Source organism: Otolemur garnettii, unplaced genomic scaffold (assembly GCF_000181295.1).
Source record: "Otolemur garnettii isolate 467f Iridium unplaced genomic scaffold, OtoGar3 scaffold00057, whole genome shotgun sequence".
Lineage (NCBI taxonomy): Eukaryota > Metazoa > Chordata > Mammalia > Primates > Galagidae > Otolemur > Otolemur garnettii.
The window spans coordinates 10,252,283-10,258,865 of NW_003852452.1; positions in this window are offsets into that span (position 1 = coordinate 10,252,283).

The following is a 6,583-nucleotide window of genomic DNA, read 5'->3' on the forward strand; positions in this document are numbered from 1 at the left end:
AGCCACAGGTGCCGCCCCTCTAATAGACTTGATTCCACAGTCTGAAGCCAGTCCTTTCAGCTCTTGTAACTATCTTGAAGCTGCTGTAAGTGGAGGAAACAAAGCAGTAATTAAATAAAAGATTAGACTTGAGTGAATGAAAGAAGTAGGTTTTGGTAGAGTGACCATATAAATTATTGTCCAATGAGGAGACTTTGAAGAGTGAAAGGTGCAATTAATACTTACACTAGAACAAGAGGCATAAACTGGAGCTGTCATGGGCATATTAGGACACAGGTTCAGTCTAGCCTAGTCTAGATGTAGGTCACAACAGAGTAACTTTGAGCACATCATTATTCATTTTAATCTCCTTGAGCCTCAATTTCTTTAATGTAAATTGAGAGCATTAATGTTTAGCTCATAGAGTGGCTATAATAATGAAATACTATGACCCCACAAATCAATTTTAAAAATAAATACAAGCTACCATTTAAATATACTTTTTTTTTTTTGAGACACAGTCTTACTCTGTCACTCCAGGTAAAGTGCTGTGGCATCATAGCTCAAACTCTTGGGCTCAAGTGATCCTCTTGCCTCAACTTCCCAGGAACTAGGACTACAGGTGCCTTCCATGGATGCCCAGCGAATTTTTCTATTTTTAGTAGAGATGGGGGTCTCCCTCTTGCTCAGGGAGACCTGGTCTCAAACACCTGAACTCAAGTAATCCATCACTTCAGCCTCCAAGAGTGCTAGGATTACAGGAGTGAGTCACTGAGCCTGGCCTAAATATACCTTTTAAAATAATAATTAGTACTGGTATTGTTGACCCGAAGATTTTAGTACATTAGACTACAATCGCACCATGTATTACTACCGACTGATGTTGCTGGTCCTCTGTGACACTCTCCCTATGGAACCTGTCTCCTAACTGCTGCAAGAGGCAGAGAAAGCAAACGGAGCAGTGAGAGGCCATCACCACTGCATACACCTGCCAGAGCACACAAGCCTCTTAGAGAAGGCATTCTATTTCCTTCTAGGAAAATAAAAACACCCCCTCTCACCACACATACACAAAACAAACCCATTTTTTTTTTTTTTTTGGAGACAGAGTTTCACTACAACGTCCTTGGTAGAGTGCTGTGGCGTCACAGCTCACAGCAACCTCAAACTCTTGGGCTAAAGTGATTGATTCTCTTGCCTCAGCCTCCCAAGCAGCTGGGACTATAGGTGTCCACCACAACACCCAGCTATGTTTTTGTTGCAGTTGTTATTGTTGTTTAGCTGGCCTGGGCTAGGTTTGAATGCGCCAGCCTGGGTATATGTGGCTGATGCCCTACTGACTGAGCTACGGGCGCTGCCCAAACCCACATTTTTTAATGTATAAAGTGAGTCAGCGTTGATGAGTAAAACATTAATTACTTTTTTTTTTTTTTTTGAGACAGAGTCTCACTTGTCGCCCTCAATAGAGTGTTATGGCATCACAGTTCACAGCAACCTCAAACTCTCAGGCTCAAGTGATGCTCTTGCTGGGACTACAGGTGCCCACCATAACACCTGCCTGGTTAGATTTTAGAGACAGAGTCTCACTGTTGCTTAGGCTTGTCTGGAACTCCTGGGCTCTGGCAATCCACCCACCTTGGCCTCTAAAAGTGCTAGGATTACAAGTGTGAGCCACAGTACCCGGCCGAAACATCAAATTTATAAACCCAAGCTTCAGTCATCAAACCAGTCAGAGAACAGTTCACAGATGCTCATCACTCAGGAAGCCCTTGAGCACCAGTCTCAGCTCACTTTTGATGCGTAATCTAAAACCTGTACTCAGGTCGTTTCATCCTTTAAAATAACTCAGACTTCTCCCCAGTTCTTCACCCAAGGTGATGGCCCAAATCAAGTGCTTTGCAGCCCTCATTGACTATTTTCTTTGTGGTCTTCTCTTGAAGAGGAGGCCCACATCTGCAGTAAGCAGAACATGCCTGGGGACTCCGTTTCATGCAGCCCCCTTGGCCAGCTTCCATGTGCTCTTGGCTCACTTGAGTCTGGTAGTCTTTTTCTTTTTCTTTTTTTTTTTTTTGAGACAGAGTCTTACTCTCTTGCCCGTGGTAGAGTGCCATGGTGTCATAGCTCACAGCAACCTCAGACTCCTGGGCTCAAGAGATCCTCTTGCCTCAGCCTCTTGAGTAGCTGCGTCTACAGGCATCCGCCACAACACCCGGCTGTGTTTTTATTTGGGGGAGGGATGGGATGTTGCTCTTTCTCAGGTTGGTCTTGAACTCCTGAGCTCAACCAATCTACCCATCTCAGCCTCCCAGAGTTTTGGGATTGCAGGCATGAGCCACTGTACCCAGCCGAGATCTGGTAGTCTTTATGACTGAAACATAATTTGGTTTTCACTCTCTTTACTTCATGCCTGAGAAACAAATATTCAACTTCCTTCTTTATTGCCAACGGGGGCAATTTTCTACAGAATTAAAAACTTTCACATACCCAAGTCTACACAAGCTTGTTCTTTATTCTGTGAGGCTTCTAATCCAATGCAGTTATTATTTATAATTCTATGTAAATTCTATGTGGGTTTCCTATGTACTATTATGACTTATTCATTCATATATTTAACAAATATTTTTTGAGCATCTAGTACATGGCAGGCAGTGGTTTAATTTTTTTTTTTTTTTTTTGAGACAGAATCCTACTTATTGCCCTTGGTAGAGTGCTGTGGCGCCATAGCCCACAGAAACCTCAAACTTTGGGCTCAAGCGAGGTGCTATAGTTCAATGGTTAGAGTGCTGCCCCAGCAGACCAGGGGCCATGAGTTTGAACCTTGCCTAGGCCTGCTTAACAACAACAGTAACAAAAACTCTTGGGCTCAAGCCATCCTCTTACCTCAGCCTCTCGAGTAGCTTGGGCTACAGGTGCCCACCACAATGCCTGGGTTTTTTGGTTTGTTTTTTTTTGAGACAGAGCCTCAAGCTGTCCCCCTGGGTAGAGTGCCATGGCATTACAGCTCAGAGCAACCTCCCAACTCCTGGGCTCAAGCGAGTCTCCTGCCTCCGCCTCCCAAGTAGCTGGGACTACAGGCACCTGCCACAATGCCTGGCTATTTTTTGGTTGCAGCCATCATTGTTGTTTGGCGGGCTGGGCTGGATTCGGGCCTTAGCCACTTGAGTCACAGGCGCCAAGCCAATGCCTGGTATTTTTTTAGAGATGGGTCTCACTCTTGCTTAGGCTGATTTTGAACTCCTGAGCTCAAGCAATCCACCCACCTTGGCCTCCCAGAGTGCCGGGATACAGGTGTAAACCACTGTGCCCAGCACCCTTAGAGACAGGATATCACTATGTTGTCCAGTGATCTTGAACTTCTGGGCTCAAGCAATTCTCCTACCTTAGCTTCACAAAGTGCTTGGGTTGCAGGCATGAGCCACTGACTGTGCTAGGCCCCTAAATCACTATTAAAGAGAATAATTTATCAATTTTTTTTTTTTGTAGTTTTTGACTAGGGCTGGGTTTGAACCCGCCAACTTTGGCATATGGGGCCAGTGCCCTACTCCTTTGAGCCGCAGGCGCTGCCCATAATTTATCAATTTTTTAAAGGGGGATTATGTCAGAAATTGTGATGAGTCTGAGATGTTATCTTTTCTTGCCTACTTATAGATAGATAGATAACAGATGATAGATAGATACTAGCAGAAACACTAGGTCTCTGAATCGCAGATCAGAGCTTTATTCACTCACAGGAGTAACAGTGGTCAGATTAATTTTACATTGCCAGCTTGGTGCATGTGGCTCAAGTGGCTAAGGTGCCAGCCACATACACCTAAGGTGGTGGGTTCAAATCCAGCCCAGGCCTGCCAAAAAACAATAATGGCTGCAACCAAAAAATAGCTGGGCATTGTGGTGGGTGCCTGTGGTCCCAGCTACTTGGGAGGCTGAGGCAAGAGAATCACTTGAGTCTAACAGTTTGAGGTTACTGTGAGCGGTGACACCATGGTACTCTATCAAACAAACAAACAAAAAAAAGAGTTAGAGGTTGTTGTGAGCTATGATGCCATAGCACTCTAGTGGGGGTGAAAAAGTGAAACTCTATCTCAAAAAAAAAAAAAGAATGGAAAAATGAGTATCCAATGTACTCAATTCTATGAAACCAATGTATAAACAACTATACACCCACATGAGAGAAAAACACAAGTATTTTCTAGTGAGAGGGAGGGAAGGAGAGGGGGCAATTGGCAAGTTCGCACCTAACATGCAGAATGAAAGGGTGTTCAGCACACCTTCTGGGTGAAGGGCTCAACTCCAACTTGAACTTTACCTTAGAAATGAAAACAATGTAGCCTAAACATTTGTACTCTCATAGTAACCTGAAAATTTAAAAAAATTGGATACATAGCTAGTTCAAATAAAATTAGAGTTCTGTTTTATTTTATTTATTTATTTATTTTTTTGAGACAGAGTCTCACTACGTCACCCTTGATAAGAGTGCTGTGGCATCTCAGCTCACAGCAACCTCAAACTCTTGGACCCAAGTGATTCTCTTGCCTTAGCCTCCCAAGTAGCTGGGACTACAGGCGCCCCACAATGCCTGGCTGTTTTCTTGTTGCAGTTGTCTTTGTTGTTGGCAGGCCCCATCCAGGCTCAAATCCACCAGCCTTGGTGTATGTAGCCAGCACCCCACTCACTGACCTATAGACGCCAAGCCAAAATAAGAGTTCTTTTTAACTTTTTTTTTAGAGACAGAGTCCCACTTTATTGCCCTTGGTAGAGTGCTGTAGTGTCACAGCTCACAGCAACCTCCCGCTCTTGGGCTTAAGCAATTCTCTTGCCTCAGCCTCCCGAGTAACTGGGATTACAGGTGCCCGCCACAATGCCCGGCTATTTTTTTGTTGCAGTTTGGATGGGGCCAGGTTTGAACCTGCAACCCGCAGTATGTGGGCCAGCCTACTCACTGAACCACAGGTGCTGCCCCCCAAATTCGAGTTCTATTAGGAAGAGGGTGTGTGTGTGTGTGTAGCAGGGAGAGAGAATACTGTTGAGTAGGCAGCTAACAATACTAGCTCCATCCAGCAATTTTACCTCTAGGAATTTATCCTATAGAGATACTCACTGTGGCCAACCTGTTGGTGCCCTCACCCCCACCCGCCCAGATCCCTGGAGATCCCAGCTACCATTTTGGTGTGCCCATCCTTCCAGCAGCTGTGGGTGCTGCTTGATAATGTTTGCACCTGTAAAGCAGTGGCCTTAAATGATTAGAGCTGCCTGGACCTTAAGTTCATGGGAGTTATGTATTGTGACTCTATCTGTGGGGGTAAAATGTTTGGGTTCCTTGCCTCAGGGTAGACAGATCTGCTTGCAGGATCTAGAGCTCCCCACAGGCACAGGCTGAACCTAGGCTCCACCGAGAACCATATTCTCCTCTTACTTCGTCCTACTTTCCTGTCCTGCTTCCCTCACTCTCTTAGATTTCTCTTTAGAGTACTCGCCAATAAATCCCCATGGGGCGGCACCTGTGGCTCAAAGGAGTAGGGCGCTGGCCACAATATACCGGAGGTGGCGGGGTTCAAACCCAGCCCCGGCCAAAAACTGCAAAAAAAAAAAATCACTTGTGCGGGAATTTCCACCTGTCTCCCCCAATAGGGAAACAGACCAAAGACACTTACAGACAGACGTGTGAGGCAACCCCCAGCAGGGTGGAGCCTGTAGGTTTCAACAAACACTGGAAAGTCTCCTGTAATACAACTTTACGAGCCAGGGTCCTGGGGACCAGACATGGTTAGAGTATGGCAGTGAGGCCCTGACTCCAGGTTCCAATAGGTATTTATTGAGATTCAAACAAAGAAGTATAAGGGAAGAGTTACAATAAAATGTTACACTGAGTAGGAGGATGGGCAAAATATGCAGACTGACTATTTGGGGGGGTTACTTTATCTGGATATGGGGAATGCGTAGTTAGTTACACACCTGCTGTTTATTGGCCTGACTGGTATCTGCCTTAGCTATTTCTGCCAGCTGAATGACTCCTTTGGTTGTGCATATGGTTGCAAGTGTTGCTGCAGTCCCACACGCCCTACTCTTCCCTGTGCATGGGACTCTAACTTTGTTACCGTTACACTGCCGGACTAGTGTCACAGGTCAGTAACCTCTGCCACCCATCTGGACATCCTGTTCTCTATGTGTATCTTGAGGTGTCTTTGGGTTTTTTTGTTTGCTTGTTTTGTTTTGTTGAGACAGTGTCTCACTATGTCACCCTCAGTAGAGTGCTGTAGCATCACAGCTCACAGCAACCTCCAACTCTTGGGCTTAAGCAGTTCTCTTGCCTCAGCCTCCCAAGCAGCTGGGACTACAGGTGCCCACCACAACACCTGGCTATTTTTTGTTGCAGTTCTCATTGTTTAGCTGGCCCAGGCCGGGTTTGAACACACCATCCTCGGTATATGTGGCTGGTGCTGTAACCACTGTGCTACCAGCTCCGAGCCCTTGAGGTGTCTTTGTTACGTTTTTCCCACACATATTATTTATGGCTCCTGATGTTTTACTTAATCACAGTCACGTAGCAAGCAAACAAGCCCAAGGTTAAGTATAATGAGAACTGTAGTGATTATACCTTTCTCTA